This window comes from Diabrotica undecimpunctata, chromosome 3 (genome assembly GCF_040954645.1).
Source record: "Diabrotica undecimpunctata isolate CICGRU chromosome 3, icDiaUnde3, whole genome shotgun sequence".
Lineage (NCBI taxonomy): Eukaryota > Metazoa > Arthropoda > Insecta > Coleoptera > Chrysomelidae > Diabrotica > Diabrotica undecimpunctata.
The window spans coordinates 85,397,173-85,411,003 of record NC_092805.1 but is presented as its reverse complement, the minus strand read 5'-3'; the positions used below and the strand labels follow the sequence as shown (position 1 = coordinate 85,411,003).

Below are 13,831 nucleotides of genomic sequence, written 5' to 3'. Positions count from 1 at the left end.
TGTTTCGATTTTGTGCTTGATTTCGTTTGTGAAGGTCAGTTTGTCGCCTTCGACATAAAATATATCTGCGTATTCAGTACATATATCTAGAATTAGTTCTTGTTCTTCGCAATTTAGATGATCAATTCTTAGTTGTTCTTTAATTATTCGTGTTCTATCTACTACGGGTTCTTCAAAATCATTTCCGTTGTAGGATAGGATTGTCTCAGAATTTTTGAAAGGTTCGATTGAAATGTCTGAAAATTCGATTGTCTTCGGCATAGCATTAGCATTTAGTACGGAAGTTAAGAATTCTCCATTTCCATCTACATGGACTAATGCATGAGGTAATCTAACTTTTTCTATTTCTTGAGCTGATAATATGGCATCTGTATTTGATAAGTTGCATTTTAGTCTGCATATTTGTTCGGTCCGGCTGTCAATGGTAATTCTGTAATTTTTGTCTTGATCTCGGTTTTTTACGATAGTATATTTTTCATTTATAGGGTTTTGATGTTTTAAATTTGATTCCTGTTTAGAATCTGATTTAATTTTTATTTTAGGTTCGTTTTGTCTTATTTCTGTAGGGTGTGTCGGTGTTTTGTCTTTAGGGGGTGTGTTTGTCTCATGTCCTACTTTGTGAAGGGTGACAGTTTTAAAATTTGTATGCAACTGTCGGGATTTGAGATCTATTACGCATTCATAATGATCTAGAAAGTCTAGGCCTATTATGCCATCGAAATCAATGTCTAAATTGAAAATAAAGACTTTGTGAGGATTATTGTCAGTGAAGGGAATCAGGACAGATTCTGTTATTAACAATTTTTGATCGGTTATACCTTGAATAGTAACGTTTTCAGGAAATCTATTATGATAATTGCGTGCTGTGTTTTCTTTGAAAACAGTGATTCCAGCACCTGTGTCGATTAAAAGTTTAAAAGTGTTGGTAGCATCGTTAATGTAATATAAATTTTTGGAACTCATTGTATGAAATGGGGTTACATGAATGTCTGTTCGGGAAAATTGAGATTCGGGTGAAAGTTGTCCAAGTTGAGTGCTTGGATTTGTTCTTGGATATTCGTAATATCCGTTGAGGGGTTCGTATGATTGGGAGGATGATTTCGATTCTGAAGTGAAAGAAAATCCTGATAATTTTGTGTGTTATTGGTTTCGTAAAAGTTATCAGTTTGCGGATTATTTTCTGTATAATAATCCGTTTCATAGTTTTCATAGTTATCGGTATTATAATAATTATCTGTATAATAATCGTCTGTATAATAGTTAGTCGTCATTTCATCAGGGTATTCGTTTAAAACATGTGCTCTTTGGAAGTTCGGGTTTCTTTGAATAACAGATGGACGATTTTGATTTTGATTTTGAGATGAAAAGGAAGGTCTCTGTTGGTTGAAATTTGGATTGTTGGACGAATATTGATTCCTATTAGGGTTCTGATTGTTTTGATAGTTGTTAGGTCCATTAATATATTGGTTTTGGTAACCGTGTGGCCTAGAAAAAGTTTGGTTTGGCTGTACGAAACGTGAAGAGCGGCATTCACTATTTAGATGACCAATGCGGCCACAATTTGTACATTTTGTAAACTGAGATGAGGGTCTTCTCATTGGTTGAGAGGATTTAGGAATAGTTGATCTAGAATTAGATTTTTGTTCTTCAAAATATGACAATTGAAGTTCGCGTCTAATACGATTGCTTGCTTCAATGAGATCTTTTGGATTACTAGCCCTAATAATTTGTCCTAGACGAGGTTCTAAACCGGTTAAAAGTGTGTTTAGGGCCATGGTATCGATTAAGTCACATTGGGCAGTTTTTTGATCTGGGGATAAATTTGCTACTTGGATCGAGGCGTGCATTTTTGCATTCAGAACTTGTAAACGGTTAAAGAAAGTTAGAGGAGATTCGTTAGATAGTTGTCTTAGTCTTTGTAAGTCTTGTATTAAGGAGGTCAGGTCTCTACTGTCTCCGAAATGTAGATTTAGTAATTGTTTTATTTCTGTATAAGAAATTGGTTTTCTAGAATTAATAAGCTGTGCAGCTTTACCTTTGAGTTTATTTTTTACGTGAATCGTTAATAGAACGCGCTGATCGCCTGTGGCCATTTTAAAAGCACAGTCGCACGCATCTAAAAATGTAGAAAGAGAAATCGGATCGCCTTCAAATTCTGGGACAATAGAAAATATTTCCGAAAGCTTGTATGGTTCGATTTCTTGTTGAGTCTGGGAACGTGTCTCAGGCATTTTTCGAGATATTTTTAAACGAAAATGAAAAATAGAAGTATGGAGAAATATAAAATGTATCAGTATATAAGGGAGAAAAAAAAATGTGGTGGTATATAAAGGGCAAAAATGTATCAATATAAAAATATCAAATAATATATCAACAAAAATGTATCAAATATACCAAATAAAAATATATCGAGAGAAAATATACCAAAATATAGCAAGTAAAAAAAATATGTCAATAAAATATCAGTATAAAATAGTATGTAAAGAAATATCAATAATTTCAAATATTAGATAATCAACTTTTATTTTCTTTTATGTATCTTGATTAATTGACTTGCAGTATAGTCAATTTCGTAAATTAATATAACAAAATTATTAACGAGATGATTCAAAATCCACTTACATAAAGAAGAACATCGGGACGCCTTGTTCTCTCTGCTCAGCTACCAGGGGCTTCACTAGGTGTTCCTTCCGTAGATTACAGGAGTGAGGTTGTTCGGAGATGCTTCCTTCTTTACGGGTTGTCTTGTTCTCTCTGCTCGGCTACCAGGGGCTTCACTAGGTGTTCCTTCCGTAGGTCACAGGAGTGAGGACTTCCGTAGATTCTTTGTTCCGTTAAGGGATGAGAATCCGCCGCTGCCAGTGAGTATACACGTGTTCTAGCAACGTTAACCGGATCCTACTGACTTTGCGCCAATTGTTAGATCACTAATCACGTATTTGACTTTTTAAAAAAGAACTTTATTTGTTACAAATTAAATATTAAATAATAGTACAAAATTAAATTAATTTAAAATGACTACAATAACTGGACTGGTCGAAGTTGCAGCTAAGAGAGATTCCGGCATCTGAGAATGGTAATTTATAGGTTTGGTATGAAGTGCTGAATTGCTGTTCCCATGAATGTTGGCCAACGGTTCGTACAAAGTTCTAATGCGTGCTCAGCGGTTTCTATGGGAATGGGATGATGAAATCTGAAGTCGGCGAACTTAAGCTAGTTCAAGGTTAATATTTTCTCATATAACATATATATATATATTAATATAACTCCCCTTGGTGTAAGGTATCGGTAAGTTTGAGCTCAAATTCTACCCAGAGATTATCTTCCATTGGTTTTTTGTATTAACCATTTATTTCATTATTAACTTTAATTATTTCATTATTTGTTTACTTAACTAATTTTTTTTATATTTCATCTTGCGTTATTAACTCTGGTTATTATCCCTTCAGGATAATAGACCATTTCAATTGTTTAACTTGGCTTGTTCCCATTTATATATTACTTTGTTTATATTTGAATTTAGAGGTGTTTAACAATATTGTTGGTCATATTGTAAGTTAGTATAATATATTTACTTGGCTATACGTTCTTCCAACGTTAGCATTATTTTGTTTATGGTTGTTTTTTAACCTAGATGTAGGTTGTACACTCTATATCAGAGTTATTCTGTGTAGTTTTCAACTTTTTGTTATAGTTGTTTTCAACATTTCTGTTAAAATATTATATTGTGAAATTTTCATATACTTTTTGGTAACTTAGAGATTGTCAAAATCTAAGAAGTTGTATTTAATAAACTTGAATTTGTTTTGCATATAATTTTTTATTAATATTTCCTTACCTTTTTACATTTACAGCATTTTTGTTTATTACATCAACTTTAATTAATATTAGCAGTAGGTATATGATACCTGGAAGAGTGACCGTTACTCTTTTTAGAGTAGTATACCTCTTCTGGCGCCCTCAATTTGTTTTATTATATCTATTCATTTTTCATATCTTCTTTTCTATCCATCATACATATTTTCCTGATTTACTGTCTCTAAAAGGCATGCAAATTGGCCGTATCCATCCTTGAGTTTCTAGTGGTCATTCTCTTGCCTACATTGCTAGCCTAGCCACATTCCGTTTAATATTTTTTTCATACTTCTTTACTTAATTGTTATCTATTTTACTTCTATCAATTGTATCCCATATATATATATATATATATATATATATATATATATATATATATATATATATATATATAGACCACTCTTCTTATACATCTCTCCTCCTACACACCCCAGTTTTTGCTACAAGGTCCACAGGTACAACTTGATCTACTTGACATTATTTGCTGTTTTGGAATACCCCAATTTGTTTGCACGGCTGATATTCAAAAAATATACCGTCAAATAAATATCAACCCAAATCAAACCTTCCTGCAAAATATACTGTGGAGAGATGATCCCTCTAAACCACTTGAATGCATTGAACTTACTAGTTCAACTAAATTTCTTATCTACTCGGGCTATAAAAGAGCTTGCATCCACTAATATGCAAAAATACCCCCTGGCTTGTGAAGCCTTACTTACACAAACTTACGTAGACGACATTCTCTGTGGTGCCGAAACTGAAGCTGACCTAGAAACCACATATCACGAATTAAATACCGTTCTAGGCAGTGCTTGCATTTGACTCACAAATGAGTTTCCAATTCCATAAGGTTCACTGAAAAATATTGTAACAATGATCAACCCACTTCATATAATATCCAAATCGAAAATGCCTCTAATAAGGTTTTAGGACTTTCATGGAACCCTTCTCTAGACACACTCTCAATCTCAGTACCTGAAGCCCCAACTGACACTTACGTTACAAAAATAATTGCCTCATCCACTCTAGCTAAAATGCATGACCCCTTAGGGTTGATAACTCCTGTCATTCTACATGGAAAGTTATTCATTAAGAAACTTTTTCTCGAACGAATGGACTGGGACGATATCTTAACTCCCTCTTTGGAAAAAGAATGGACAACCTTTGAATATAATATACCTCACTTAAAATCCTTAAAAATAACACGCTGTCTATTTCTTAATAAGAAAATCGCACACATACAAATTCATGACTTTGCTGACAGCAGCTAAAGGGCTTATACAGCATGCATTTACTTTCGTACTGTATACACTGATAACACAGTTTCCTGCATACTGGTTACAGGAAAATCTCGGGTAAGCCCTATCAGGACAACTACCTTACGTAGACTTGAACGCTGTGCCATGTTACTCCTCTCAAAACTCACCAAAAGAATCATATCAATATATAAAAACAAACTGTCATTCTCTAGGGTCAATTTGTGGAGCGATTCAAGAATAGCACTATCCTGGATACAATCTCATGCATCCCGCTGGAATACCTTTGTTTCCAATCGAGTTGCTTAAATCACTGAATTGACAAATGCCTTTCACTGGCGCCACATAAAATCTGCAGAAAATGCTGCCGATTCCCCATCTCGAGGATTACTAGCCCAAAACATTTTAAAATTAGATTTATGGTGGTCAGGTCCTTCATTTCTGCAAGACCCCAATCTAAATCTTGCTTATTTTAATGAAAAAATTAATGAATGCAACTTACCAGAAGAAATAAAAATCTTACTTCTTACCACTAAACCTACCGAAGAAAATTTTTTGCAGGACGCTTAAAAAATGCAGAAATTATAGAATATCACAAATACCCTATTTTACTTCCCTCTAAATCACATGTTGTCACTCTACTGCTTTCACATGAACGTACTATACTTGGCCATGTCGGATCACAAGCCTTACTTTCCAACGTCAGACAAAGATTTTGGCCCTTGAATGGGCTCCGGGAAATTAAGAAAATTATTCGAAATTACTCTACTTGCTTTAGATTTCGCGCACAACCTGCACAGCAAATCATGTTCGATTTACCAGAGGAAAGAGTTTCGACCTCACGCCCCTTTCAAAATGTTGGGACTGACTATGCTGGACCACTTACGATAAAAACATTTCGCCTTCGTAAGGCCCCTCTCACAAAATGTTATGTGGGACTCTTTATCTGCATGAGTGCAAAAGCTGTCCATATTGAACTCGTATCCTCTCTCTAGTGACTCCTTTTTACTAGCACTAAAACATTTTATTGCTCTTAGAGGGAACCCCTGTTATATTTAGCGATAACGGTACCAATTTTACTAGTGCTAATAACTGTCTTCGTTAACTGTATGACTTCCTCAAAACCTCTAAAAATTCTACTGCAATTCAAAACTTTGCCTCAGAAAATCTAATAAAATGGAAGTGGATACCTCCCCATAGTCCTCATTGGAGAGAAATTTGGGAATCAGCCACAAAACAGTCAAAATTTCATATTCGTCGAATATTAGGCAACGCCCCCTGAATTTTTGAAGAATTAGCTACTGTTGTAATTTAAGTAGAGGCTATATTAAATTCCAGATCAATTTGCCCTCTATCTAGCGACCCCGTCGATTTAAAATGCCTGACTCCGGGTCATTTTCTTATAGGCTCTGGACTCACTTCTTACCCTGAAAAAGGAATCACTCACATACCTGAAAATAGACTAAACTTCTTTCAACGCTGTATTTAGCTTCAACAGCACTTTTGGAAGATATTTTATTTGGAATATATAAACAGATTACAGGGACGGCCCAAGTGGTTTCAAATTAAAGAAAATTAAAAAATAGATGATCTTGTTCTCTTGAAGGAGGATGAGACTCCCTCCTTAGGTGGCCTTTGGCCAGAATATTAGAAATATTTCCTGGCTTAGACGGAAAGGTCAGAGCTGTACGGATTCAAACCAGTAAAGGAGTCTTCATTAGGCCCATCACAAAGCTATGTCCCTTACCTAAAGATTCTTAATTTTGATTGTTGTTTATTACTTTATTCTTTGTTCCTGCTTACTTTCTTGTTCATATATCATAGGTCTTCTGTATCTTCTCACGTTCCAACTTACCCATTAGATCTCATTCCTTTGAATGAGACATTCAACGGCCGAGGGGTATGTTCGAAATTATTCCAAACTGGCAACAGCGCTCCCACGTCCTATCCCTTGCTGCAATATCTACTATTTTACGTTTAACTGTCGAGCTAAGAAGACACAACACTCTTAAGTTTCAACAGCCGCATGGTGAATCATCCGATCACGTGTTAAGAATAACTGTAAGTGATAATATTTCTTATACAAGTAACGAACAAATAAATAGTAATTATTGTATTGTCTATAAACCAATTTAAAGATATACTATTTATAATTGAAATACATTTCTACTGAGTAAGAGTAGTTTATTTAAATACACATAACAAAAGAACCACTGCTTAATGGAAATATACCAAGTCGAAGGAATAATCCGAAGTAATTATAATTAATGTAGAATGACGGTATTAGATTTTTGTTTTGATACAGTGCAGCAACAACCGTTGATACGTATTTCGACCTCCTTAAGTCTCTTCAGAACGGTATAGTCACTGCTCTGAACCAAAACAAAAATCTTTCCCGTCCTAGACAATAGTTATTAAAATAACTATATACGGACGTAACTACGCCATCTAAAACCAAAAAGAGAAATCAAACGATTTCTACTTAGCGAAGAATAGCGAAGATTGAATTCGATTTTAGGAAACACAGTGGTTAAGATTTGAATTCGGTTTCGCTAAGTAGAAATCGTTTGATTTCTCTTTTTGTTTTTAGATGGCGTAGTTACGTCCGTATATAGTTATTTTAATAACTATTGTCTAGGACGGGAAAGATTTTTGTTTTGGTTCAGAGCAGTGACTATACCGTTCTGAAGAGACTTAAGGAGGTCGAAATACGTATCAACGGTTGTTGCTGCACTGTATCAAAACAAAAATCTAATACCGTCATTCTGTTTTGTTATTTACTTCGTTGGAAGTACGAGAAACTGAATTCACTACGAATTTTGACTAGGATGAACGGCTTGTGGAATGCAATTTTAGATTCCCTTGCCGAGTAATTCATCCAGCTGGATGAATTAAGGAATGAACTTTCCCTTAGGAAACACAGTGGTTAAGATTTGAATTCGGTTTCGCTAAGTAGAAATCGTTTGATTTCTCTTTTTGTTTTATAATTAATGTCTTGTACTCGGACGATATATTTATTCGGATACACTTGGGCGGTGTCAAAGAGCCCTCGTTCACCTACGGAGAAAAAGTTTATGGCTGTGTTACACGGGATGGAACATTTTCGTTATTTTCTGGAAGGTAGACATTTTACTGTCTTTACTGATTATTTATCGTTAGTGTGGCTGCATAGTATGAAAAATCCGTCACCAAGAACAGCTCGTTGAAAAATTCGTTTAGCACAGTATGATTTTACTATTAATTATCGTAAGGGTTCAAGTAGTGTGGTAGTTGATTGTCTCTTCCGTATTCATGATTTAAATATTCTTGATTTATCGTTATGGAAACTAGACTCATGGTATAAACAAATCATTACTCAAGTATCAACGGGTCCTGATAAGTATCCCACGTTTAAGGTAGACAATGGTGTGTTATATAAGCACATTTTTAACCGTTTCGGACCTTTGTCGAATGCTTCGAATTGGAAAATCGTCGTTTCTTTCTTGAATCGTAGGGAAATCATTCTAAGTTCCACGATTATCCGACAGCAGCACATTTTGGAGTGTATAAAACTTAATAGGTAGAGTGTTGGAGACGTATTATTGGTCGAATACGCGACGAACCATTTATAATTATGTAAGGAAAGTTGACAATCTTTCAAAGGCAGGTTTGTTAGGATCTTATAGGAACATTAATTTTCCATTTCAAATGAATGAAGCGAAGAATGAAAATACTTCGGTATTAGTTATTGTGGATTGGTTCACCAAGTTTACGTTGGTCCATCCTATGCTTAAAGCTGTTACTCGTATAGTTCGTTTCCTGGAAAACGATGTTATCTTGATTTTTGGTGTTCCGCAAGGCAGTTTGTTTCACATAATGTTAAGAAATTGATGTCGAGGTATTCAATTAAGATGATATTTTGTAAAGCTAATTTTCATCCTCAAACTAATCATACTAAACGAGTAAATAAATCAATTGTAACTGCTATTCGATTCGTGTCAAAACACGAGGTTACTGGCAAACTCCTGCTTATTTGACTTTTGCTCATCATGTGCCAATAGTACTTTACTTTACTTAATCAGTAGACCCATTTGTACCTTTCGGTGTTGGGCCGTTTAAAATACAATTCATTACATTACAATATTTGACAGTCTTCTGAGGTGTCCTAGCTCTTAACGAACTTTCTCCATTCCTTCCTATTGGATGCCATCTGTGTTGCTTCCTGCCAAGTCTTACCCTTACTCTGCAGTATCTGCGAGATGTCACTGTTCCATTCTTTAATGGGTCTTCCTCTTCTGTTCTTCCCTATTAGTTTGGCGTCCCACACTCTTTTAACTTGTCTATTATTCTTCTATTATTCTTCCCTATTAGTTTGGCGTCCCACACTCTTTTAACTTGTCTATTATTGTCCATCCGGGTTAGATGTCCGAACCATGCCAATTTTTTCTCTTTGATTGACTCGAGTATCGGTTTGATTTTGAGTCTTTCTCTTATTTCTTCATTTCTGATTCTATCAGTTCTTTTTACTCCTATCGTTTTTCTGAGGTATTTCATCTCTGCTGCCTGAATTCTGCTCTGATGTCTTTTGTTTAATATTCAATTTTCTGCTCCATATGTCACTGTAGGTCTATATATTGTTTTGTATATTGTCATCTTGGTCTTTGTTGATATTTCTTTGTTATTAAGGAATCCTCTATTTAGTGCTTGGAATAGTTTTCCTGTGTTTTCCATTCTGTTGTTAAGATCATCCTCGATGTCTCCTTTGTTGTTGATTACTGTTCCTAAGTATTTGTATGAATTTGTCTGTATTATTTTTTGTTGGTCTATCATTACTTCTATTTGATCTTCCGTCCCTTGTCTCCTTGATATTTTCATTATTTGAGTCTTTTCTTTGTTTACGTTTAAGTTGTATTTGCTTGCTTCTAGGTTCCATTTCTCTAAGTTGTATTTCAGTTTTTCTGCAGTTTCCGCAATTAATACTATCATCATCATCAGTGGTGCTACAGCTCTAGTTGAGCCTTGACCTTTCCCAGTCTATTTCGCCAGTCGTTTCTGTTCATCGCCAACCGTTGCCAATTTGCCGCGCCGATTTTCCTTGCGTCCTCGTCCACACCGTCCCTCCATCTCAGTCGTGGTCTGCCTCTACTCCTATTTCCCACTGGGACCGATAATAGAGTTCGTCTGGGTGGGTAATTTTCATTTGCTCTTGACACATGTCCAGCCCATCTAAGCCTACCTATTTTTATGAAGGATATTACATCTCTACCATTTACTATTTTTTTATACTTCTCGTACAATTCGAAATTATATCGCCTTCTCCAAATACCATTCTTACAGAATGCGCCCATTATTCTTCTTAGTATCTTCCTTTCGAAGACGAGCAGAAGATTTGCGTCTGTTTTGGAGATGGTCCATGTTTCTGACCCATATGTCAGCACTGGTAGGATGAGTGTTCTATATATTATTAGTTTGGTTTTCTGGCTTAAATTTCTGTTTTTTAGCTGCTTGCTTAGTCCAAAATAACATTTGTTTGCTAGCAGTACCCTCCGTTTTACTTCTTCAGATGTGTCATTATCGTTTGTTATGAGAGAACCCAAATATGTAAACTTATTTATTTATTTATTTATTAATACTATGTCGTCTGCAAATATACACATCTCAGCATTTATCATTTGCATTCTGGTCCAACCGATGCAGTATTTCTTGAATGTTTTCTTACATTCTTTCACTATCTCATCTATTACATTTATGAATAGTACTGGGCTGAGGCTTCCCCCTTGTCTAACTCCTTGCGTTGTTTCGAATGGTTCTGACTGTATATTTAACATTCTTACTGTATTTGTTGTTTTCATGTATATACTCTTTGTTGCTTCTATCAGTTCTTCACTTACTTGTTTCTTCTTTAGGCTTTCCCATATATCTTTTCTTTTGACTGAGTCGAATGCTTTTTCCATGTCTATAAAGCTCAGATGTATTTCTTTATTTTTCTTTAAGGCTTTTTCTATTACTTGTTGCATGGTGAATATATGGTCTTGTGTGTTGTGTCCTTTCCTGAATCCACTTTGTACATCCTCTAATTTATGTTTTATTTCTTTTCTAATTTTCCTTTCTATTATGGTTTCGTATACTTTTGCTGCTACACATAGTAGTGATATACCTCTATAGTTCCTACAGTCTCTTGTGTTTCCTTTCTTGTATATAGGTATAATTACTGCATTTGTCCATTCTCTGGGTATTACTTTTCTCTTCCATATTAGGTTATATATGTATAACAATTTTTCTTTTGCTTTTACTCCTATATATTTCATCATTTCTGGTGCTACTTCATCGCTTCCTGCTGCTTTTCCAATCTTTATCTTTCTTATTGCTTCTTCCAGTTCTTCTTTTTCTATAGTTTCTAGATTTTCCGTGTTTCTCATGGATACTCTCCTGTTGTGGCTTTCCTTCTCCATTGTATTCGCTTGATTTCCATTCAGTATCAGCTGAAAATGTTCCCTCCATCTTTCCATTATTGTCTTATCGTCGTTTATTATTGTTCCTTCCATGTTCATGTGCCAATAGATGGTACTTATTTTGGGAAAATCTTTTAAAGACATCAGATGGTTTATTACTTTGTTCATAGGGTCCCTGGGGTTGCTTTCCAGCATATATTTCCAGGCTATAACTATAAAAAGTAACTACATCATACAGATCATAAATTTTTACTCCGTATTTGGATGGCTTTGAAGGGATATATTGTTTCAACTTGCAATGTCCCCTAAAAGCCTCCAATTTTTCGTCAAAAGTCACACACTGTCCTAGTGAATAGCTATGTCTACAATTATGAACAAAATCGTCGAACAATTCACGAATCTGCGCAATGTTGTCAACAGCTTTCCTTTCAAGTCTTGTGATGCGGTCATAGAAATGCTCGCATCTCATAAAAAAACTTGAACCTTCTGAGACCCATAATCAGTCGAAATATTTCCACGCCGGGTCCATCAGTACCCCATAGATCCTCTAACATCATTTTATTGGCGTGAAAAGTTCCTGCTAGATATAAAAGGCCTATAAAGGCCTTGAGTTCTGTCATGTCCGTGTCAGTTGCATCACGTTGTCGGTCAAAGTGATCCCTTACTTTAAGATGCATGTACTGGTTTGTGAACTTGACTATTGTTTGTAGCATTTTATCAGAAAATATCTGACTCCAAAATCCTCCTATATGTTACTTAGCTAGTCGTGCTTCATGTATTACTCCTGGGAGACGTGTAACCAGGTTATGTGGATCAGTGCGTCGCTTCTTCTCGTGCGGTGTTTTCATCCATTTAGTGGTTTTATCTTTTCCAAAGAAAAATAAATTGTCGTGTAAATCTAGCTATTCCTCTGTCTCACTCTCTTCAGTATCAGAGTCACCAACTCTTTTATCCGTTGGCTGATCTTCCGCATCTGTGTCTGGTTCATCCTCGAAATCTTCCACTTGGTTAGGGGCATCTTCATTTTCGTTCTCATCTAACATAAATTTTCGAAGATATTCTACTTCAGTCGGATTATTTAGGTTGTAAATTTGCTTTACAGCCATTATACTGATAATAAAAATATAAAATAGCACTCACATATAATAAGTAGGCCGAAAATAGCCTAAAATACGACCAAAGTAAAACAACGCTTAACAGCGCTATACGATATGTCGCAATGTATCAATATGATACAATACGCTTGTATGAAAACACACTCAATCACTAGGACTTTACGAATACGACTGAGCGCCCGAGCGGTAGACTAAACCGGTCTAGAAAAGTACTATGAAGGTGGGTGTTCCTTACTTTAGGGTTCAATAATAGCATTAAAAATTGGCGAGCGTGTATCATTTTGATACACATGCGACCGACGGGGGGTTAATGGTGATTTCTGTTAGGCATCCCTATATCTAGGCTGTTTCTGATTTGATTTGGGGTGATTCCGAAAATTAGATATTTTTAATGGTTTAGATCAAATTATTTTGGTATTGAAGACTTGTATACGGCTTGGAAAATGGCAGAATCTAAGTTAATTACAACATCAGTGTATTTAAATTAAAAACGTCCTTTGTAGAATAATATCACTGTAGTTCGAAACCGAACGCATGGTACCTTTTTTGGCTGAGTTGAGTTTTTGAGTGATCAGGCAAAAAATTATCTGCTCATTTTTAGTCTGATTCGTTTCATCGATCAAAGGTTCAATATAATAAAACTCTTAAGGTAATTAATTTATATAAAACATGAAAAGATTTTGTCAATTTTTCTAGTCAACTTGTTAGACAAAATTTATGTTAAAATTTTATTTTGTCACCAGATATTCTGAAATATAAACTTATACATATTTTCGTAATAAATTGTTCAATAGATGTATTTTGTTTAAGGGTGATTCATTAACCATAAATATTCTTTTTTTTGTGTCCTAAGATCGAGTACTTTGTTTAATACCTGGAGGTATTCACAGGTTAATAAATGAATACCTGACGCCCATAAAGAATATTTATTGGTTGATGGATTCCTTTTTGAACAATTGAAAAGAAGAAGGGAATACTTCCCTTGTAGATTAAGGGTTCTCAATAAATATAATTTTTATTAGCCGGAGTGTCGAGTTTGAGTAAAGCTTTGAGTACTATCCTAATAATTACTATTAAAGAGGGTAAAAAGTATCATTTTTATACCGTAACAATATTATTTTGTTTGTTTATACTATGCAATATTATTTACTTTCCCAATTATTATTAATTT

At 34.9% G+C, this 13,831-nt stretch overlaps 1 protein-coding gene across 1 annotated transcript in view; it reads left to right on the top strand.

Annotated features, from left to right (window-relative positions):
* LOC140436994 (chymotrypsin-like protease CTRL-1) overlaps positions 1–13,831 on the top strand; it is a 177,531-nt gene that overhangs the window by 46,188 nt on the left and 117,512 nt on the right. The gene's annotated exons all lie outside the window — the stretch shown is intronic.